Source organism: Perognathus longimembris, chromosome 28 (genome assembly GCF_023159225.1).
Source record: "Perognathus longimembris pacificus isolate PPM17 chromosome 28, ASM2315922v1, whole genome shotgun sequence".
In the NCBI taxonomy this organism is placed as follows: Eukaryota; Metazoa; Chordata; class Mammalia; order Rodentia; family Heteromyidae; genus Perognathus; species Perognathus longimembris.
The window spans coordinates 21,757,632-21,781,934 of NC_063188.1; the positions used below are offsets into that span (position 1 = coordinate 21,757,632).

The 24,303-nt window shown below is 44.8% G+C and overlaps 1 pseudogene; it reads left to right on the plus strand.

The window, feature by feature from the left end:
• The first annotated feature begins 10,184 nt into the window (after positions 1–10,184).
• LOC125342972 lies at positions 10,185–15,424 on the plus strand (annotated as a pseudogene).
• Positions 15,425–24,303: the final 8,879 nt, after the last annotated feature.

Consider the following 24,303-nt stretch of genomic DNA (forward strand, 5'->3'; position numbering starts at 1 on the left):
AGCACAAGCAGAAAAATCTGTCACGTGAGAGTGCAAGGCCATCAATTCAAGCCCGGGTTCATTCTCTCTCTCTCTCTCTCTCTCTCTCTTACACACACACACACACACACACACACACACACACAAAGATACTTTTTAGAAATGCATACTTAGGGCTGGGAATGTATCTTAGTGGTAGAGTGCTTGCCTAGCATACATGAAGCCCTGGATTCGGTTCCTCAGTGCCACATACATAGAAACAGCCGGAAGTGGCACTGTGATTCAAGTGGTAGAGTGCTAGCTGTGAGCAAAAAGAAGCCAGGACAGTGCTCAGGCCCTGAGTTCAAGCCCCAGGACTGGCAAAACTAAATAAATAAATAATAGAAATGTGTATTTAAGCTTCCTCATGTTTTTTTTTCATGTTTTGCAGTTTATATATAGAGAGAAGAAACTCACAATAGTCAACATTATATAGACAGGACTGGGAATGTGGTTTAGTGGTAGAGTGCTTGCCTAGCATGCATGAAGCCCTGGGTTTGATTCCTTGGTACTGCATACAAAGAAAAAGTCCGAAGTGGAGCTGTGGCTCAAGTGGTAGAGTGCTAGTTTTAAGCAAAAGAAGCTCGGGGGCAGTGCCCAGGCCCTGAGTTCAAGCCCCAGGAATGGCAAAAAAAAGTAAGGCAATGAACACAGTGTAGTATTTTCACAGGAATAAACACAAACTGATATAAGCTTGGTGTGTGTTGAATTGGAACCCATTAGTACAACTATCTGAGGATAATTTTAAAAATTTATAAACAATTTTAAAAAAGAAGCCTGGTATGGAGACAGTCACCTATGATTGTAGGATTTAGGAAGCTGAAGTAAGACAGTGATGAGTTTGAGGCCAATCTGGGCTTATATAGTGAGACCCTATCTCAAAGAAAGAAAAGTCTAGGATGGGCACTAGCAGCTCATGCCTGTATCCTTAGCTATTCAGGAGGCTGAGATCTGAGGATCATGGTTCAAAGCCAGCCCAGACAAGAAAGTCCATGAGACTCTTATTTCCAATTAACCACCAAAATTGCTGAAAGTGGAGTTGTGGCTCAAGTGGTAGAGTGCTAATCTTGAGCACAAAAGCTTAAGGATAGTGCCCCAGACCCTGAGTTCAAGTCCTAGGACCTTCATACAAGTAAAGTATAGACACATATCTTCATAAAACCTAACACAGAATGAAGCACAGACCTAAAACCAAAACATGACAATGAAAGTTCTGGACAACAGCAGAGAAAATGTGGATGACTTTGGGTAGGCTGCTAGTTTTTAGATGCAAAGGCATGATTCATCAGCAATAAAGAACTGATTAGCTAAGCCTCGTTAAAATTAAAAAATAACCTTCAAAAAATAAAAAAATAAAAAATAACCTTCAGCTTTAATTATTTGTCAACAGAATGAAAAGATGAGCCATATACTGGGAAAAAATATTTGCCTTGGTTGAATGGACAGACTCTCTTAATGGATCTGGCAATAACCTGGATGGAACATGATTTCAATGAAACCCAGTTCTGATTTTTATGGTATGGTAAGTGGCTATTAGTTCTTAGAATTTTTTTTCTTTGTTTGTCCTGGGGGGTTGAACTTAGGTTCTGGGCACTGTCTCTGAGCTCTTTTGCACAAGGCCAGTGCTCTACCAGTTTGAGCCACAGGGTTACTTCTGGTTTTCTGGTGCTTAATTGGAGATAAGAGTCTCACAGATTTTCCTACCTGGGCTGGCTTTGAACCAGGATCCTCAGATAACAGCTTCCTGAATAGCTAGGATTACAGGCATGTGCCACCACTACCCAGCTAGTTCTTTGTATTTTTATACTGTCCTGGAAACAATCTACTCCATTTTTCCACATTATGCAAAAGAAAGGAGAAATTCATTTACAAGTTTAGCTATTTTATCCATGAAACTATGTTTGCGTTTTTATTATATTCGTATTAGAAATTCTTGGGATGGGGTATGTAGCTCAGTGGTAGAAGGTGTGCTTCGCATTTGCATATGGCTCAACCCCTAGGACAGGCACACACCAAAATCTCGAGGAAGGATCTTTTCTGTATGAAGGAAATCTTTTTCTGTGTGAAGGAAAGAGCTCTTAACTGGTGGTTGGGCCCAACTAACAGTTGTAGCCAGCTTTCTGCCCAGTAAGAGTAGACTAAATCAACAGTTGTGCTTAGAATGGGGTCTGAACAAGGCCCATTCCTGTTTGGGTAGGCCACATGTTACAAGACATTAGGAAAACTTAACACTAACATTCCAAAAGTCAATAACCCACAGGAAGCTTGTGGACTCTTTTAAAAAGACCTTATTGGAAGTCTGAAAAAAAAAAAAAGTATGCCAGCGATCAAAAACACTAGGCTCTTGAGAAATAAAATATACAGCTTGGTTAACTGGCAAAACTCAAAGAGTTTATTGTGAGGGGGGAAAAAGGTATCTTTCAAAAAATGGAAATAGAGTTTGTAATGAGGAGAACCAGCAAGTCTGGAAAACATGGTAGGTTCCAATGTACAGTAGAAATTGTATGGGCTCACAGAGAACTGTAAGTTCTTTGCCAGAGACTCAAGCTCCTCTCTGAAATAAATTGGAGAGAAAGCCAGCTAGAGATTCAGCAGGATTACAATGATAAAAAAGGGGCTTTGACATGTGGCAGGAGCCTGGGAGGTAGGATTTCAGGGTGCTCATGGCTGACATGAAAGGACCTTGGCTGAGCTTTAGGCTTAAGATGACTGAGTTTAAACAAAAAGAGTTTTCTCGTTTCCCCTGCCTCATATTCTTCTCTCTTCCTTCTGTTTAATTCTTTCTCTGGCCTTTACCTGGATCCACTAGGCTTTGTTCCTCATTGTCTTGACAGTCTTTTTGGTTTCTTAACATCTTACTTTGGTCTTTTCCAAATTGTGATGCCCAGACAAACTGTAGAACGCTTCAAATCGGGCTTATTCTGTAGTCACACAAGCTCTCAACCCGAAGGGGTCCGGTGAAGCTTCTGTACTTAAGTAGATTATACTAAGACTAGGTGAGGAGTCAGATGGAGGCCCTTTGCCCCTTTCTGTTGTGTTGGAGAGGAAGACAACTTGGTCACCCTTGGCCAGATGTTTAGCTGGGGGAGCCTGCCACCTGGTGGTCAGACTTGGAAGATGCAGAAGCGATCACAATGGCCCCATATCTTTACCATGTCCTACTTAGTAGATTATTAGCTTTACACAAACATCTCATTTAAAGCTCACAATAACCTTATAATGTGGGTATCATTATCTCAACTTGAAACTGATTTAAATTAATTTTATGCAATAGTATAAGTGACTCATTTGTTCCTATTAGGACAAAATTTGACACATAGTAGGCTTTCAGGAAATACTTGCTAATTTTTTGTAGTACTTGGGATTATGTATGCTAGTCAAGTACTCTACCACTTGAGTCATGTCCCCAGATCTTTTTTATTTTGTTTTTGAGATGAATTCTCAAACTTTGTTTGGATTGGTCTCTAACTTTAATACCTCTGCCTGGCCCTCCCAAGTGGTGACATGTGCCACCACATTCAGTTTTTTTTTTTTTTTTTTTTTTTTTTGCCAGTCCTGGCCCTTGGACTCAGGGCCTGAGCACTGTCCCTGGCTTCTTTTTGCTCAAGGCTAGCACTCTGCCACTTGAGCCACAGCGCCACTTCTGGCCGTTTTCTGTGTATGTGGTGCTGGGGAATCGAACCCAGAGCCTCATGTATAGGAGGCAAGCTCTCTTGCCACTAGGCCATATCCCCAGCCACCACATTCAGTTTTTGAAAATTTTTTTTGCTGGTCTTGGGGCTGGAACTCAGGACCTGGGCTCTGTCCCTGGCTTCTTTTTGCTCAAGGCTACCTCTCTACCACTTGAGCCACAGTGCCACTTCTGGCTTTTTCTGTATATGTAGTACTGAGGAATCCAACCCAGGGCTTCATGCATGCTACGCAAACACTCTACCACTAAGCCCCATTCCCAGCCTCTAAGTATTTTATTCTTTCTCAGAATAGAAGGTGTTTGTGGAGGAAATTGAAATGTTCACGTTATATTCTATAAGTACTCCCTTGGAGAATAAAGAAGGGGGGATGAAGGACAATGATGGATGGATTGAGCATGCTCAAAGGGACACTGTGTACATACATGCACATGTCAAAATGAAACCTTGTACAGCACATTTATGCTAATAAAAATGTGGGACTTTAAAAAAAAAATCTCAATCCTGTCAGCTGCTTTCAGTTGGGAGTCCTCCTTCTCCTAAGGCAGGAAGATGGTGGCCACCCAGAAGATGAAAAAGTCTCTGGAGTCGATCAACTGTAAACTCCAACTTGTTATGAAAAGTGGAGGGCTGGTGATATGGCCTAGTGGCAAGAGTGCTTGCCCCGGATACATGAGGCCCTGGGTTCAATTCCCCAGCACCACATATATAGAAAATGGCCAGAAGTGGCGCTGTGGCTCAAGTGGCAGAGTGCTAGCCTTGAGCAAAAAAGAAGCCAGGGACAGTGCTCAGGCCCTGAGTCCAAGTCCCAGGACTGGCCAAAAAAAAAAAAAAGAAGAAGAAGAAAAGTGGAAAATACATGCTACTCTAAAGATGATCCGACAGGGCAAAGGGAAATTGGTCATCCTCGCCAACAACTGCCCAGCCTTGAGGAAATCTGAAATAGAATACTATGCTATGTTGGTGAAAACTGGTGTCCATCACTACCGTGGCAATAATATTCAACTGGACGCATCATGTGGGAAATACTACAGAGGATGCACCCTGGCTATCATTGATCCAACTGACTCTGATATCATTAGAAGCATGCCAGAACAAACTGAAGAAAAGGAAACAGTGCATCATTTTTCTTTAATAAAACTTGCCAGAGCTTGTTTAAAAACATAAAACAAAAACCTCAACCCTGTTTTAAATAGGTGCCACATGTGTAATGTGGTATATATTTCTACAATCACAGTTGCCTCACAGATGTAAATTTGTTGGTGAAAATCCCATTGGTTAAGTTATGCTCACTTGTTCAAAGAAGTATACATTAGAGAAATGCAAGAGAAATCTTTGTCATCCAAAGTCTAGCCAAACAGGAGCTGGGAATATGGCCTAGTGGTAAAATGCTAGCCTTGTATACATGAAGCCCTGGGTTCTATTCCTCAGCACCACATATATAGAAAAAGCCAGAAGTGGCGCTGTGGCTCAAGAGGTAGAGTGCTAGCCTTGAGCAAAAAGAAGCCAGGGACAGTGCTCAGGCCCTGAGTTCAAGCCCCAGGACTGGCAACAAAAACAAAACAAATAAACAACCAAAGTCTAGCCAAACAGGAAAAAAATATAGAGATAAGAGATAAGTTGTAATACTTTTCTAAGGTTACTGTGACAAATTATTCATACTTAGGATGAAACCCAGGATCTTTTACATGCTAGCCAATTGCTCTACCACTGACCTACACTCTTAGCCTAGAAAGTTCTTTTTTTTTTTTAACCAGTCCTGGGGCTTGGACTCAGGGCCTGAGCACTGTCCCTGGCTTCTTTTGTTAAGGCTAGCACTCTGCCACTTGAGCCACAGCACCACTTCTGGCCTTTTCTATATATGTGGTGCTGAGGAATCAAACCCAGGGCTTCATGTATACGAGGCAAGCACTCTTGCCCCTAGGCCATATTCCCAGGCCCCTCAAAAGTTCTTATTGATCAACAGTGATAACTAGGGGCTGGCAAAGTCCAGGAGACTCTATCTCCAATAAACTACTCTGGAAAAAAAACTACAGAAGTGGCACTGTGTCTCAGATGATAAGAATGCTAGCCTTTAGCAAAAGAAGCTCATGGACAGTGCCTAGGCCCTGAGTTAAAGCCCAAGAACCAGCTAGGTTGCCCGGACTGGCAAAAAAAAAAAAATCTGAAACCTAAATCAGACCATGAAATTTTACATTCTACCATATAGCATACTAAGAGAGACTGATGGACTCATCTAGGACTTACAAACCTATTCACTGGAAAAGAAGCAAGCTGAGCACTGGTGGCTCATGCTATAAAACTAACAATTTAGGAGGCTGAGATATGAAGATTGCAGTTCAAAGCCAGCTCAGGCAGAAAAGTCTATAAGACCATCATCTCCAATTAACCATTAAAAAAAAAAAAAAACAGAAATAGGGCTGGGAATATGGCCTAGTGGTAGGAGTGCTCGCCTCATGTACATGAAGCCCTAAGTTCAATTCTTCAGCACCACATAAACAGAAAAAGCCGGAAGTGGCGCTGTGGCTCAAGTGGTAGAGTGCTAGCCTTGAGCAAAAAGAAGCCAGAGATGGTGCTCAGGCCCCGAGTTCAAGCCCCAGGACTGGCAAAAAACAAAACCAAATAGCTGTGGCTCAAGTGGTAGAGAGCTAGCCTTGAGCACAAAAGCTCAGGGACAGCACCTAAGCCCTGAGTTCAAGTCTCAGGATTGGCACATGAGCGTGCGCATGTGCACACACACACCAAGGAGCAAACCCCTGTGAAGAACTGAGTCCTTGCACATACCTGAACTCCCAACACACGGCTAGAGAGCCACATTTCAGATGGGGCCATGTAGCCTTTTGTGGCTCTCTGCAATACAACATCCACCCAAACCAGAGCCTACACCCATGCCACTCATCAGCACAACTGGAAGACTCAAGGGCCTCCTGCTCACACCATACTTCGCAATTACAGCAAGACTGGGCACATGCCAGAACAAAGCTGCACATACACCAACATTTAAACTAGGTCATCACTCAGTCCATATAGAGAAGCCAGTTCTAAGCTGGGTGTGGTAGCACACACCTCTACTCCCATTATTTGGGAGGTGGAGATTCACTTGAATTGCATAGTTAACTCAGGGCCAGTCTACACTATAGAATGATACCAACACCCCAAGGAGTTCTTATAAAGAGACTGTGAAGGTAATTATTTTCTGAGTAGGACTGCTATTGCCCAGAAAATAAGAAGAAGAATGGTCAAATTGATCTGCATCAAATTAAAGTTTCTGTACAGCAAAAAAATTGTAATGCCAAATCTAGGATCTACAGAATGGAAGAAAACTTTCACTAACTATACAACAGATGAAGGATTAATATCCTGAATAGACAAATGGCTCAAAAAATTAAACAGCAAGCCAGGCACTAATGGCTCACATCTATAATCCTAGTTACTTAGGAGGCTAAGATTTGAGGACTGCAGTTCAAAGCCAGTCCAGGCAGGAAAGTCTATTAGACTCTTATCTCCAATAAATTACAACAAAGCGTCAGAAGTGGAGCTGTGGCTCAAGTGGTAGAGTGCAAGTCTTTAGCAAAAGAAGCTCAGGGACAAGGCCCAGGCCCTGAGTTCAAGCCCCACAACTGACAAAAAAAAGTAGATGGATCATGCCCGAGGTACACACTCAGGTGGGAAATGAGACCCTATCGTGAAAATAACCAGGGAATAACAAGGCTAGAGCCTCAGTGGCATCTTGTTAACCTAACAAGTAGATGGCCCTGCATGCAAATTCAGTATTGCAAACAACACATAAACAAAAAAAACAGAAAAAGAATTGTATTAAGCTTCCATCTCACTCCAGTAAGCATGATCATCATCAAAAACACAGCCAGATTAATAAATGCTGATGAGGATGTGATAAACATATGCCATCATACACTGCAGGAATGTAAACTGGTAGAGCCACTATAGGAATCAGTGTAGAACCTGGCGCTTGTGGCTCACGCCTACAATCCCAGCTACTCAGGAGGCTGAGATCTGGTTCACAGCCAGCCCAGCCAGGAGAATCCATGAGACTCAGATTTGGATATAGAGCAGGGCTCGGCAAACCATGAGACAACCCATACCTGTACTTAGCAGAACAAAACAGGATAATAATTCCAACTTCAACTAAACACCTACGTGGAGGACAAGCCCTTTCCCCTTATGCAACAAGGCACAGGAAAACACGTACTTCCTCAAGGATTTCTACACATGCTAGCCCTCAAGCAAACTCTGAAACAGTCAGACGTTTCTCACAAGGCCCCAGGGTCTCAGCTGCTTACAGTAATGAGCCTTCATTCAACCCACAATATCCAGGCTTACTGCCATGCAGAGCACCTGGATCTAGCCTTTGAACAAGAGCACTTCTGCTGCTCTGTTCTTCATTCATTCTACACACACACACACACACACACACACACACACACACACACACACTTTTTTTTTTACTGTGTCCTCCTCCAACCTCCCTTCTATTACTGGGTAAATCTCTTCCATCGTATATGCCCATGCTAGCCTTTTCTACCATTTTGGGGTGTGCTGGTCTTAGGGCTTGAACTCAGGGCCAGGGCTCTGCCTCTGAGCTTTTTTGCTTAAGGCGAGCATGTTACTACTGGAGCCATAGCTCCACTTGTGGCTTTTTATTAGTTAGTTGGAGATAAAAGTCTCAAGCTACTTAGTGCCTGGGCTGGATTTGAACCATGATTCTCAGTTCTCAGCCTCCTGAGTAGCTGAGATTAGAGGCATGAGCCACTGACATCTGGCCTTGCCCTTTCTATTTTCAAAGTCAAATCTTGAGTAGTGTGCAGTTCCTGTGTCTACCTTTTCACATGTACCATAGTACCCCATAAGTCAGCCTGTCACATCTCACCTGTGAAAGTCCTCTCTTGAGATCACCAGTTGCTACCATTGAAAACTACAATCTGCTGCAACATAGCCAGCTACATGCAGGTCCCCCTTAAGAATAGAGGCCAATTCTCATCATACAAAATAGTATTTATACAAATGAACTCTGGGAAACGGAAATGAGGTTTTTTTTCTTTTCTTTTTGCCAGTCCTGGGGCTTGAACTCAGGGCTTGAGCACTGTCTCTGGCTTCTTTTTGCTCAAGGCTAGCACTCTACCTCTTTAGCCACAGTATCACTTCTGGCTTTTTCTGTGTATGTGGTACTGAGGAATCAAACCCAGGGCTTCATGCATGCTAGGCAAGCATTCTCGCACTAAGCCATGTTCCCAAGCCCAAGAGGTTATTTCCTTTATTACTGTTTTCACTTTTTTTCTTTTGGTCTTGTTTATCTGTTTTTGAGAGGGTAATGGGAGGCACAGAAATGGAAGGGCAAACAGTGAATAAATGCAGCAGTGGTACTCACTAGACACTATGCTGAAGATGAACTATGCATCACCTTTAAAATAACAGTTATTTTTTTTAAAGAACAGAGGCCAAGCAAAGTCTACTGTAGTCCTGTCCAGCCACATGCAGCCCTGCTCCCCAGAGGAAGCACTCCCAGCTCCAGCATCATTACACAAGAGTGGTGGGGCCCAAGCATGCTGAGGAGCCTCAGCCCTCCCTTTTCATCTCACAGGAAATCCTCACTCAGAATAGAGCCTCTGTAAATGCAGCTGTCCAGCACGAATGGTTGCTTTTCAGCGCTCACCCCACTGGACCGGTTCAAGGATGACACACTGGACCTGTTGGAGGAGTCCCACCTGCCTCGATGATGTGCTGTCCGCCCTCAGGTCTGCAGATGACTCCTGGCCCCGCCCCCTTGATGAACACCTCCTCAAGCTCTCCTGGGCCCTCCTAGATGACGTGAAAACCCCCTAGTCCACACGACTGGCAGTAGGCCACGCCTCCGCTCAGGTCTCCCATCACCAAGAAGGGAAGCCTTGGTGCATGGCTCCTGCAACACCTGGACCTGGCTCTGTGCCACAAGGTAGCCAGGTGTTCCTCCAGGCCAATCTCTCCCGATGTGGACGTTAGCATCTGAGACTGGAGCCTCGTGTTCCTCACCCTCAGGTCCTCTGGACACACACGGTTTCTTGGCTCTGAGCCCACTCAGTGGGAGCCAGTCCAGTCGTAGACACGAGTGTGTGGAAGGGACAGTAGCAGCGACCACACCACCTGCAAGGCACGAGACCTCCAGCCCCCAGCCACAGGCTGCACACGGGATCCGCCCAGGACCAGCTGGCTGGCGCCCAAGGCAGGAGAGGCTGTCACATCAGGCCTGCTCTGAGCAAGTGGCAGCCAGGGCCATGTCGAGTCCCCCAGAAGGGCTCAGGAAATGCGCGGTGGCTGAGCTCAGCTGCGCGGCTGCACACTTGGCCATGAGGAGAGGCGTGAAGGGCCCTTCAAGTCCTGCCTGCTGCTGCTGAGGTTAATTGCGCAGGCAGCAAGAGGAGAGCCGGGCGGCCTCTGGGTCCTGGAGAGGAGCCCGTGGCGGCGGCAGCACAACTGGCAGGGATGGCGTCCAATGCCACGTCAAGTGGTGGCTCTGATCCCCGGGGCAGCCAGGCCCCTCCTGCGTGTGCACCCCGAGCCCCCTCCACAAGGGCCGGGGACACCTACTCCACCACGCGCCTGGGTGAGGGGCGATTCCACATGATCGGTCCCCGCTCCAGCTTCGCTGGGCTGCTGGGTTTTCAGGGAGCCAGCGTTTCCATTGGAAAAAGTAGGGTGGTCCCGGGCGCGTGGGGACAGTCGTTCCCGGAAGGAGGCAGTGGAACAGTGTCAGTGTCAAGCAGGACTTCCTCCCTGGTGTGGTGCTGGAGCGCAGAGGCAGTTCAGGGGGCAGGAGGCCTTGGTGCTTGTTGTAGCCCAGCAGGATGTGGCCAGGGGGACAGTAGGCCTACACTGGCATGAGATAGGGCTGCCTGAAGGTGGCTGGCACTGGTCCCTCACTTTAGGGGCTTCCTGGCAGCTCCACTCTGGGTGGGGTGTTGAGCAGGTGCACTATGGGGGTTCATGCCAATATCCACCCCTTGGAACTGGGTCTTTTTTTCTCTTTTTTTCTTTTGTGCCAGTCCTGGGACTTGAACTCAGGGCCTGGGCACTGTCCCTGAGCTTCTTTTGCTCAAGGCTCGCACTCTACCCTCTTTCTCAGCTTTTCTGTTCCATAGTGGAATCAACCACTTGAGCCACATCTCCAGTATGATATAAACTCCCTTTCCTGTAGCTTCTGGTTGGGTTTGGACAGTGGCACTGCCATAAGGTTAAAGAGAAGGAAGAGAGGTCGGGGTATTTATTCCCTTCTTGCCCAGCCTTACTTATGGAAGGGGCATGACTTCTCAGTTGCCGCAGTGGTTCCTCAGCATCCTTCTTCCACCTCTCCAACTCTCACCAAGTTTTTGCAGTAGTAATGACTTCCTTCCTTCTGTTCTAATTCCCAAGGACTTTACCATCCCTTGCTTCCCATCTTCCTGCCTACATCCTCATTCTCCTCACCTCAGATTGATCCTTTGTTTGCCATCTGTTTCCCATCAAGCACCTGTCTCAGGACAAGGAGGTGCTGTATATCTGGTACCAGAACACTGCAGTATTTCCACACAGCTAAGTAAGCCGGGACCTGGAAAAAAAGACAAATATAAACCTGAAGTAAAGATAAGAGAAGCAATGATTTCTTCTCATAACACTCTAGGGCAGTGGGCTGAGAATATAGCTTAACAGGGCTGGGAGTATGGCCTAGTGGCAAGAGTGCTTGCCTCGTATACATGAAGCCCTGGGTTTGATTCCTGAGCACCACATATGTAGAAAATGGCCAGAAGTGACACTGTGGCTCAAGTGGCAGAGTGCTAGCCTTGAGCAAAAAGAAGCCAGGGACAGTGCTCATGCCCCGAGTCCAGGCCCAGGACTGGCAAAAAAAAAAAAGAAGAAGAAGAAGAAAGAATATAGCTTAGCAGTAGAGGGCTTGCCTAGTATGCAGGAAGCCCTGGGTTCAATTCCTCAGCACCACATAAACCGAAAAGGCTGCAAGTATTGCTGTGGCTCAAGTGGCAGAGTGCTAGCCTTGAGCAAAAAGAAGCTCAGGGACAGTGCTCAGGCCCTGAGTCCAAGGCCCAGGACTGGCAAAACAAAACAAAACAAAACAAAAAAACTCTAGGGCATTTTGCTAAAGAGAGTGATACAGGATTCCTAATCCATTCATGCCTAAAGAGTTCTCTCTGTCACTGGGAGGTTCAGGCCCTCTCTAATCCAGACTTCATAAGGATGAACAATCTCATCAAAACCAAGAAGAGTGACAAATCAAGATGTGATTGTATTTAGTAGGCACAGGGAATGCTGGGTGCTGCCTTTGGAGTTGGCATTCACCCTGCCTTGTTCTCAAACCAGCTGTATTATATTCTTCATAACCTCCTAAAATGACAGTAATCATCCAAGAAGATGACTACTCTGAGCCTCCTGCTTTGTGTTAATTATTCCCATAGCTGAAATTCAACCATGCCTAAACATGTCCTAGGACTTCAAGGGTCAGGCAACTCAAAGGGTATTTATTTGCATCAATATCAATTTGAATAGGGCACCTGTTTGAAGGAGGTTTGAATGGACAGCTGGAAGAGATGAAAGTAGAGAATGTGGTACCTTCCTTTTCCTAGGTACTGATTTCCCTGCCAAGCCTCAGAAGCACATTCTTGAGCCTTATTGAAAGAGAGACTGATGGCAAAAGCTGATGGGTTTGTTTCCCTGGTGAAATGTGGGAGGGGAGCATGTGCTGACACGTCAAAATATGCAAGGATAGCAGTATAAAAGAGTATACTTGGTGGGCTGGGAATGTGGCTTAGTGGTAGAGTGCTTGCCTAGCATGCATAAAGCCCTAGGTTAGTATTTCTCAGCACCACATAAACAGAAAAACTGGAAGTGGTGCTGTGGCTCAAGTGGTAGAGTGCTAGCCTTGAGCAAAAAAGAAGCCAGGGATTGTGCTCAGACCCTGAGTTCAAGCCCCAGGACTGGCACAAAAAAATTTACAAAATGAGTATAGATGTAGACGTTTGTGGAGGTAAGAAAACATATTCAACTCTTGAAAGACAGCAGGATGTTTTCTTCGTGTCTGAATACAGCATTATCTCACAGGCCTGTACAAAGATGATCTAATTCTCCAGGGAAATATATCGTATTTGCCTTACCATTTGCTATTGAGTAAGACCAAGTGTGTGTGAACTTGCATGTTACCTTGTTGACTTTTGTTGGCTGCAAATATTTTGTCCAGAAAAAGAGCCTATAACATATTGTATTTCCCCATATGGTATCTAATTTATTCATCTTCTTCTGAAATTCTTTATTTCAGTATCTATATACATTGCATTTTTTAAGAATATGCTTGTATAAGAGAGGAAGAGGGAGAGAGAAAGGGAGGGAAATCGAATGGATGAAACCTGATGATTAAGGCGAATAATGCAATCAGGATATGAAAAAATACCTTCACGTGCTTCTTACTGCCTATAGGAGGATACAGTTCACACTTTTAGCACCTAAGGCAACTTAAACTGAGTCTCAACTCACTTTTTATCCACCAAATCTCCAGGCCCTCCCTAACAAACATCCTTTCTCTCAGTTACATTGCAATCTTCCACTTTCATGCTTCCCTGTCCTTGCACATCCTGCTCCCTTTGTCCCAAATGACTTCATCTCTCTTCTCTGTCATCACAGACTCCTCTAACCAAAGTTTACTAGGGTCTCTTCAAATTTTGTTCCCAAGATGCCTTGCTCATCTTAAACCTGAGTTAACACACTTTGAAAATACCACTATTACATAGTGATAAGCAAAATAAAAAGGAGTATAGGTATTAGCTTCCTATTAGTTCAAGAATGAAGGAAATATAAAAAATCAGTCCTATTTGCTTATCGTCAGAAAAGAACACGGGGCAAATGAAGTGGAAAACAACAAAATTGAACACTACAAGAGCTTGGAGAAAGGACATAATTGAGGGCTAGTGCATGGTTTTGACTTTTTTTTGTGGTGCTAAGAATGGAACCCAGGACTTCGAGCATGACAGGCAAACATTCTATCACTAAGCTACATCCACAATCTCTGGGAAAAGGAAATAAAAGAAAATAGAAGGGAAGGCACAAAAGAGGAAGAGAAGGGAAGGGAAGGGAAAGGAACAGAAGGGAAGAGAAAGAAAAGAAAGGAGAATGGAAAAAAGAAAAAAGAATTGAGAGGCTGGGAATATGGCCTAGTGGCAAGAGTGCTTGCTTCGTATACATGAAGCCCTGGGTTTGATTCCCCAGCACCACATATATAGAAAATGGCCAGAAGTGGCGCTGTGACTCAAGTGGCAGAGTGCTAGCCTTGAGCAAAAAGAAGCCAGGGACAGGGCTCAGGCCCTGAGTCCAAGGCCCAGGACTGGCCAAAAAAAATAAGAATTGAGAGGCCATCTTGAAGGAGCCTACAATTGCGTGATCAACAAAATAATTAATTGCACCAAGTGACAGTGGCTGACCCTTATAATCCTAGCCATTCAGGAGGTTGAGATCTGAGGAAGGCAGTTCAAAGCTAGTTTGAGCAGGAAAATCTGTAAGACTATTATCTCTAATAAACTAACAAAAAAGCCAGAAGTGGTGCTGTGGCTCAAGTGGTAGAGCAATAAAAGAATCTCAAGGACAGTGCTCAGGCTGTGAGCCCCAGGACTGGCATAGATATAACTGCAAGAAATAACTGCCATGATAAATGATAAACAAAAATAATAGAATAAAGAAGAAAATAGAGAATAGAATAAAAGAATAGAATAAAGAATAGAATATTCAATAGAGTCAATAGTCAAAATTGTCAATAGAGGTGAAGGAAGTATTCTTTTTTTTAATAATTATTTATTGTCAAAGTGATGTACAGAGGGGTTACAGTTTCAAACGTAAGGCAGTGGGTACATTTCTTGTACAATTTGTTACCTCATTCCCCTCCCCGCCCCCCAGTATTCTTACTTTAAGTGCAATATCAAGTGCCAATTGACTAATGTAGAAAAGCATATGTAGGGGGCTGGGAATATGGCCTAATGGTAGAGTGCTTGCCTAGCATGAATGAAATCCTGGGTTCAATTCCTCAGTACCACATACACAGAAAAAGCCAGAAGTGGCGCTGTGGCTCAAGAGGTAGAGTGCTAGCCTTGAGCAAAAAGAAGCCAGGGACAGTGCTCAGACCCTGAGTCCAAGGCCCAGGACTGGCCAAAAAAAAAAAAAAAAGAAAAAGATTTGGAAGATGCCTGGGAACGGAAATTCCTCCAGTTCAAACTCAGAGCTTGAGAAACAGATGCTGATTTTTTTTTAATGACCGAATCTCATGACACCGGAAGCTAGATAGGAACCTTGTCCTGCTAGTCAGAATGCAGCTTGACGACCAGGATGTTTGGATGTTGCCTCATGTGGAGTGGTAGCCTGGAGAGACGCCCGGAGGGACAGCCCAGGGAGCTCTGGCCACACTTTCAGAAAACAGGGAAGCCAAGTTTCTAGGAAATTCCCCTTGTGGTCACTACAAGTTCAAGTTCCCCCAGGCCACGCGGACAGAGAGCAACCTTGGGGCCAAAATCTCCTTCAGGGCACTGCTGCTCAGTGGAGATTTTCCCAGGTGGGGAGGAAGGGCCATCACGTGTGAGTCAGTAAAGAGGAGCTGGGTGACTACCCTGAAGCCACACTACCTGGCCCAGGTTAGGAGGTGGAGCTGCTCCTGGTGTTGGTCAGACAGGCCAGGGGTAGGGCCCCGAGACCCAGCGTGACTGCCCGAGCTTGCAGGGCAACTAAGTTCTGACAAGTAAAGGTGTGGGTCCCTGTGTTGGTCTTAGGGGTCTGGTCATTTGAGGACTTCTCCTTTGAAGAGGGAGCCATCCTCTCCATGTCTCTCATGCTAATTGGGATGCAGTTAAAGCAATGCTCCTAGCCAGTCACCTGGCCTATGGGCCTAAGAAGAAAGAGTAAAAGGAAAGGAGTTGCCCTAAAGTCCTGAGCTCTGGCTGTAATAGGGAGGTCAGATCTGGCCAGTGTCATCATTAGCTGTGGAGGAACTTCAGGTTGACTCCAGCTCAGATTAGAGCAGAAGCCAACTCCATCTCCACTAAGATCTCCCCCACCCTATCCAGGGAAGTTCCCCTTTGCTGTGATAAGATTGTGTAAACTGCTTGACCACCTGAAGCATGGGAAGTTCAAGGAACGTTCAAGGTTAAACCCGTGCCCTCCTATGAGTAGGCGTATCCACTTGCATCATGTGAGCCCCGCCAAATCCATGCACCAGTTCTAACTGGAATGATAGGTTGGTTCAAACAGATACTATGAGACAGACTGTAACTCTATTGGCCACCTGCGTGCGGCCTAGCATGCTCTGTAAGTGCTGTATCCTCATTGGTCACCTGCGTGTGGCACGTTTGACTGGGATGTTTGCCTTATAATAACCAGGCTGGAAGGCCACATGGACACATGGTCCCAGCTCCCGAGTCTGGGCCCTGATTCTGCACTCGTGGTCGGCAGTTTTGGCTCCCAAGTCCGGGCTGTGACCTAGGCCGGTCGGTTCACTTTTTGTTCACTTCTTACTTCCCCAATAAATCTGTCTTTTTGTCATCTTGTAGCTGGAGACTGTGTGGTGGACTCTTGGGGGAACCAGGAATCCCCTCCCTTGGGGGGGACCCCATTTCATTGTAGCGAACCCCCACTCTACTTCATGGCCCTCAAGAATCTTGTCCAGTGTAGTTGCTCTTAGCCACTCTCCAGTTTGTTTTTCCTTTCCTTTCCACTCCATGTTTTAATCTACCCTAGGAAATCATGCCCCTCTTTCCTCCCTTCTTTCCTCCCCCTCTCTACCTCCCCTTTAAAAAGCATTTTATATTTAAAAAGAAATTAATCACATCTGACCTGTTTTGAAATAAACCAACACAGCTTGTTCCCCCTCCCCAAGAAAAAAATAGTAATACAGGGCTGGGAATGTGGCCTAGTGGTAGAGTGTTTGCCTAGCATGCATGTGTTGTGCCAAGTCGCAAGACCAACACCAAGAAGACCACCGAGACTCAGACATTCCGAAATGCAAAAGCAAGGCAAGGCTTTATTTAAGCAAGCTGCAACTCGGGCCTCGTCCTACCCACCGACACAGCAGAGGTTAGGAGGAAGCCCCGAGCTGTGATTACACAGGGCTTATAAAGGCAAAGAACAAGGTTACAACAATCAGCTGTTCAAGCAAGCAAGATTAGGACACAGGTACAAATCTGATTGGCTCACGGTTCAATTCTAAAATGGGGTTCACGTGGTAAAATGGGGTTCACGTGGTAAAATGGGGCCTGACTTCAAAGTCTGGCACTTCATTTCCCTCTTTTTCTTTTTGGTACCTTGGGAGCCAATCATGGCTCCATTCTGTCCATTTCAATGCCTTGCATGTCTAGGGGATGATATAGAGGTAAGGCATGGGCCAGTAGGGCCCAATGTAGTAACCAAAGGGCCTGTCACTATTTCTTACAAGTATAGTCTCTGTACCTCTGTTTTGCATGCCTCTAGTTTATCCTGCCTCATCTTCCCAAAAACAACTCTGGTCCGTTGGTTTTAAAGGGGGCTGATGGGTGAAGATCATCCATCTTCTGTAACTTCTTCAGGCTGACTCAGGGGCGTTGACCTTACCTAGCCAGGAACCTATAACCTTAGTCTACTTTACCAAGGGACTGCAGGATTACTGCAAACTGAAAATTAACTTTCAGCTATACAGACTTACCATTAGCTGTATAGTGTTTAGTATCCAAATGTAAGCAACAAAATAATACATAAACTTCTCAGCTGTGCTCTAAGGGTCGGGTGGCTATACCCGTATTCCTGAGCAAGCCCAAAACAACCTAAAATAAGGGGGTCACCTCACTTTGGAGTGAGCTGCCAAAATAACATCAACACTAGCCAGGGTAGTAAGGAAAGAAGGCAAAAAGAAAATTATAACAATATTCAGTCTAACTTTCTTTTCTTGAGGCGAAGGCGAAGCGGCTGAGTTGGGTGGTGCTTGGAGACCTCCCATGTTCCATCACGGTAGTCATCGTCCAGGGCAAAGGGGTCAGCTGGCCTGGTGTGGGAGCAATGAACCCAAGTGGCAATGCCGTCTAGGGTTCCTTCCACCATGGTTCTAAGGATTTCAATCCCCTGGTTTTTGAGACGAAAGCCTGTCTGTTGTCTGACCCAATGGTGGATGGGAAGCTATACCTGGGTAGGATTTCTTCCAGGATCTTCTTAGCCACTACATTTGCAGTCTCATGCTTTGTTGGATATGCTTCAACCATCCTGAAAAGGTGTCTACAAAAACTAGTAAATATTTGTAATTTCTGTGAAATCTACTTCCCAATACACACCTGGCCTATTCCCACAGAGGCAAGCTCCTTTAGTAATCTGTTGATTGGGGGCATTGGCAAGCTGACAGGCCTTTAACAGATCTCAATAAGGACACAATCTCAGGTCTACAAGCTTTCTTTCCTAAACAGATGTATCAGCTTAAAATTCTCACTGCCAGTCAGAGCTTTGAGTAAATGCGGGGGGTGAGATTTTAATCTATCCTCTCATTTGACAAACTTACCCTTACTAACCACTACCACAGATGACTGGCAAGTTCCTGCCCAGTAGACAGACATGGGCATTGGAAAGGCATGCTTACCAACTATTCTTCTAGGACTTCCCGGCTTTGATTAACTTTTGAAAGGCCACACAGGAGTGACTCTAGGATCTGACACCATCTCTGCCATCCAAGCAGTGGCTTACTGCCTCTGGATGCTCCATCACTTTTGTCCCAGGAGGAGTGACTTTCCACTGGACTTGGACTCAGGGCCTGAGCACTGTCCCCCAGCTCTCCAGCTCAAGGCTAGCACCCTACCACTTTGAGCTCCACACAACTCCGTTCCCAGCACTCTGCTGGCTGATTAGAGACAAGTCTCTCACAGGGACCTTTCTTTGCTCGGGCTGGCTTTGAACCGCAGATTCAGATCAGTGAGTCTTATAAGGGGCCACTTTACTCCAATTATAAGCAACAAGGTGGTCCACACAGAAGTAGTTTTTAAGCATGCTCTCTTACCTGGAACTTATTAAGGGTCAGTATTAGATCTCAACAAACTTGTAGGAATCACCTGTGCTTCTCTGTGGGCCTGCTGGAAACTGTTACAAAAAACCTACAAAGAAGCTGGAATGGCAATTAAACATTTTGGTAGCCATAATTCTCCTTTTCTCACTTTGCAATAATTATTTAGGACAATTTTACTTCCAAATTTCTTATCTAGAAATGTATTCTTGATTTCCAAAGCCTTTTTAACACTAACACAACACTTTAGCTTTTATCTGCATAGGAAAAACTGAAGCTCACAGACATTCTGAAACCAGGTGCCGACTTTGCCTACGAGCTGCTTGTTTCAAAATAGCTTTTTTTTTTTTCTTCAGTCCCAGTTACTGCATGGCATGAAGACCTTTGAATTTTTCCTTAATGCAAGAATTACAATTAGAAATACTTATCCATTCAGCTTTCCAATATATTATTGGCCCATTATTGCCATTACTTCCTACATACATAGAGTGAATGAGAGTTTACTTCTATCCCCATTAGATTAGTATATATATACTTTGAGATCCAAATTTCTGACACTTAGCTCTGATTTTTTTAAAATTTTAATTAAAGAACCCTGAGAAATCATTTAAAGCATTTGGTAATGCCCAAACTTGATGACCCTTTGAATTTAAACTTAGTTTTGCATCATACTGCAGTCTTGAACATGTTCACACTCACACATGCACACACACATACATTTTCAAAAGATCTTAAAGCGCGCTGAATAAGCATTGCCTGTACATTTTAAGACAAAAACCTTTAACAAATGATTTTAGCATTCTCCAGCCTCATTTTCCAGGGCTTGATAGTTTTAGTAAAACATTTTAGCACACCGAACAATTTTCTGCTTAAGAAGGCTGGGTGGGGGTCCCCCTAGAGTTCTTTTTTGCAGACACTCTCACTGATTGACTGATTGTGGGTTGTCTCCTGTACATCTTTCCAGTGAGCTAAAGTCAAGTCCAGGGGAATGGAAGGAACGTTCCCCATCATCCGTTTGTCAGTCAGGCACAGCGCAAGAAAGAAACACACAAAAATAATCACAGGCACAAAGCCCAGACAACACAGACAGACTTAAGGAGCCGCGGCTTACAGGTTCGACTGTGTCTCTCCTGCCCCTTTGAGGGGGCAGACCACACGGTCTCACTGTGTCCCTCCTGCCCCTGTGAGGGGGCAGACCACACAGTCTCACTGAGTCTCTCCTGCCCCTGTGAGGGGGCAGACCACACAGTCTTGAGGCTCTCTCTCTCCCGTTCCTGTGTAGGAGCGGACCAGACAAACCCGAATATAGAATGGACTAGACAGGCGCCCGTTAGAAGCGCCTCCCGGTCCAGTCCTTCAGGTCCAGGGTGGTAGTGGGAAGCCTGAGCCCCCTGTGGAGGGCTTGAGGTGTTCCCCAAGTCCCCCAGGACTGCCCATTCAAGCGTGTCCACTCGGGCTGGTCCTTCACTACCTACAGGTTCAGATTCAAGCGGCTGGCCAAAACAGAAAACAAAACTACAAATCACACAGACACAGACACACAGAATGAACTGCCCTATTTTCTTACCTTCGGAGTCTGGGGTCTCGGGGGTCTCTGGGGCCATCCCGGACGAAACCCCAAATGTTGTACCAAGTCGCAAGACCACCACCAAGAAGACCACCGAGACTCAGACATTCCGAAATGCAAAAGCAAGGCAAGGCTTTATTTCAGCGAGCTGCGGAGGTTAGGAGGGAGCCCCGAGCTGCGATTACACAGGGCTTATAAAGGCAAAGAACAAGGTTACAACCATCAGGTGTTCAAGCAAGCAAGATTAGGACACAGGTACAAATCTGATTGGCTCAGGGTTCGATTCTAAAATGGGGTTCACGTGGTAAAATGGGGCCTGACTTCAAAGTCTGGCACTTCACATGAAGTCCTGGGTTTGATTCCTCAGCAGCACATAAACCGAAAAAGCCGAAGTGGCACTGTGGCTCAAGTGATAGAATTCTTGCCTTGAGCAAAAAGAAGCCAGGGCCAGTGTCAAGCCCTGAATTCAGGCCCCAGGACTGGCAAACAATAATAATAATAACAACAATAATAGTATGTAACAATCTAATAATGAGAAAATATTAGACAAACACACAAAAAATTAAGGGCTGGAACTGTGGCTTAGTGGTAGGGTGTTTGCCTAGCATGCATGAAGCCCTGGGTTTGATTCCTCAGTACCACAGAAACAGAAAAGGCCTGAAGTGGCACTATGGCTCAAATGGTAGAGTGGTAGCCTAGAGCAAAAAGTAGCTTAGAGATAGTGCCCAGGGCCTGAGTTCAAACACCAAGACTGCCAAAAAAAAAATTCAGAGAAGATCTTTGTATGTAATGCAGGCTTGCCTGGAATTCATAATCTTGCAGTCTCTGCGTCCAGAGTGCTGGGATTACAGGCCTATTCCTCTATGCTCTGGTGAGATTTTTTTTTTTCTGGAGGGAAAGTGTTGCTGGGTTTTGTTTTGTTTTTATTTGTTTTTTCAGGTCCTGGGGCTTGGCCTCTGGGCCTGGTTGCTGTCCTCCAGCTCCTTTTTGCCCAAGGCTAGCACTCTACTATCTGGGTCACAGGGCCACTTCTTCCGCTTTTTCTGAGATGAGATAAATCGCAGATAAAGGTCTCATGGCCTTTCTTTCCTGTGCTGGCTTCTAACGCAATCCTCAATTCTCAGCCTCTGGAGTCTCTAGGATTACAGGTAAGAGACACCAGTGCCCAGCTGAGGAGAAAGTATTTTTGCAAATATGTCACAAATTATAAAGGTCTACAGAAACATTCCAGATTAAAGGAGGATACATTGAGTTATAGCTCAGTATTAGAACATGTGATTAGTAAGCACTAGGCCCTAGTTCCAACACTCAGCACTAAAAACTAAATAAAGGCAGCTAAAGTAGAGTTTGAGCCACAAGCCATTATTGAAGTTCAAGAAGATCATACCTCTGAAGTCTAAATCTTGAAAAATCAAAACCCCTAAAGTATTGTTTTAGGAAGAAAATTCCAGGCATGGGATTTGAAACAATATATTACTACATAGTATAATATGGCCTAGAACTCAAGTTCGTCCAGGCCATATTACACCTAAGCGCTGAGATTGTAGGCATGCTCCACCATACCCCTGGCAGTAAATCTTTGTTGTTGTTGTTTGTTGCTTTAGGTACAGGGGATTGAACTCAAGTAATCACAAACACTAAGCAAGCACTCTACCACTGGGCAAATTTAAGTTTTTTATTTAATTTTACAGAATCGGAGATATAACCCACAGACTAGACAAGTGCTCTGCCATTGCACTATACTCCCCAGCCCTTTTTTTTTTTTTTTTTTGCCACTCCTGGAGCTTGGACTCAGGGCTGAGCACTGTCCCTGGCTTCTTTTTGCTCAAGGCTAGCACTCTGCCACTTGAGCCACAGCGCCACTTCTGGCCATTTTCTATATATGTGGTGCTGGGGAATTGAACCCTGGGCTTCAAGTATACAAGGCAAGTACTCTTGCCACTAGGCCATATTCCCAGCCCATCCCCAGCCCTTCTTATAAAATGAGATTTATTTGAGAAACATAAAAATGTGACAAATGAACGTTTAATGGGCCACTTTACACAATGAAGTAAGAAACAATAATATACATATTTTTGTTCACATGGATATAATAATAATAAGCAGAGGGCCCAGCACCAGTGGCTCACGGCTGTAATCCTAGCCACTCAAGAAGCTCATAGCTGAGGATTTTGGATCGAAGCCAGCCCAGGCAAGAAACTAAGACTCTTATTTCCAATGAACAACCCCCCCAAAAATCTGAAATTGGAGCTGTGGCTAAAGTGGTAGAGCATTAAACTTAAGCAAAAAAGTTCAGGGAAAGAGCCCAGGCCCAGAATTCAAATCATAGGACCAGTGCACACGCACGCACACGCACGCGCACGCACACGCACACACTCTAATAATCAGAAGCAGAAACTTTTATAAAGAAATAAGTAAAGGGGCTGGGAATATGGCTTAGCAGTAGAGTGCTTGCCTTGCATGCATGAAGCTCTGGGTTCAATTCCTCTGTACCACATAAACAGAAAAAAGCCAGAAGTGGCACTGTGCCTCTAGGAAGAGTGCTAGCCTTGAGCAAAAAGAAGCCAGGGACAGTGTTCAGGCCCTGAGTCCAAGCCCCAAGGGCTGGCAAAATAAAAAGGGGAAAAAAAAGAAATAAGTAAAAAAGTGAAATGCCTAAATGCACACCACTACAGTGAGTAATCATGCACCCCCAGCTGTGTAAATGAAGTCACTGGAAATACTATGACAGACAACGTAATCCTTTGGATAGACTAATCAAAACTGCAGTGACTTAAAACTGCACGTGCAGTACGCGCGGTACATTTGCAAACCAGCAAGCCTGGAGTTCTGATGTCCAAGAAGCTAGAACACTGTCACAGGGCTCAAAGAGGCAAATTTGTCTTCCATATTTCTTTCCACCCCCTGCTGACTAGATGGCTCAGTCATACTGAAAACAGATATTCCCCAACTAGTTCACTGAGACTCACATCCTAATCCTCTCTGGAACAAATACTCCACAGATACATCACCAGTTTCTAGCCATCTCTTCTTTCTAAAAACTAGCCCTCATACCACCAAAAATGTGCAAATCCTTCCTCAGAATATGGCTCTCTACCCCTCTTCTATTTCCTTTTCTTTTTGATAGAAATCCTAGTTTTCCAAATTTCAATATTTGGGAGTTAAATCTTTCAGATTGTAAACTGGGAGATTTTAGATCTTAGGGGATTTATGGTCTTTGGGGCTTTTTATCATTGAGGATATGGCATTTGGAATTATGGCCTTCAGGATTTTGATTGGCCCTGGCTAAAGAGACCTAACTAAATACAATGCCTCCCCAAAGACTGGATTCTGTACCTGATATATAGAAGGCTCTAAAAGGCACTATTAGATCAAATACAAACACTGAATATAGAATGGAGGATTGGATTAGATGAAAGTATTGTAACAATGTAAATTTCTTAAGTTGGTCATTAGCATCATCACACTTTGTAAGAAATATGCTGTGAAGTGTTTTAGGAGGAAGGGCTGTGATATAGAATACACTCAGAATTAGGGGGTGAATGGTGGATGGACACATTATGACTGGATAATAGATGACACATGATAGGGAGGGAGAGGAAGGAAGGTAGGTAAATGCATGGATAGATACATGGATAGAAAAATCACAAATGATAAAGCAAAGGATAAAAATTAACAGTGATGGGGAGAGGGAAGGTGGGAGAAAATTGAGGGAGGGAGTAACAAGTATGACAAGAAATGTACTCACATGTATAACTGTAACCCCTCTGTATATCACCTTGGCAATAAAGTTAAATGTAAACGGGCTGGGAATATGGCCTAGTGCTTGCCTCCTATACATGAAGCCCTGGGTTTGATTCCTCAGTGCCACATATATAGAAAAGGCCAGAGGTGGCGCTGTGGCTCAAGTGGTAGAGTGGTACCCATGACCAAAAAGAAGCCAGGGATAGTGCCTAGGCCCTGAGTTCAAGCCCCAGGACTGGCAAAAAAAAAAAAGTTAGAAAGCA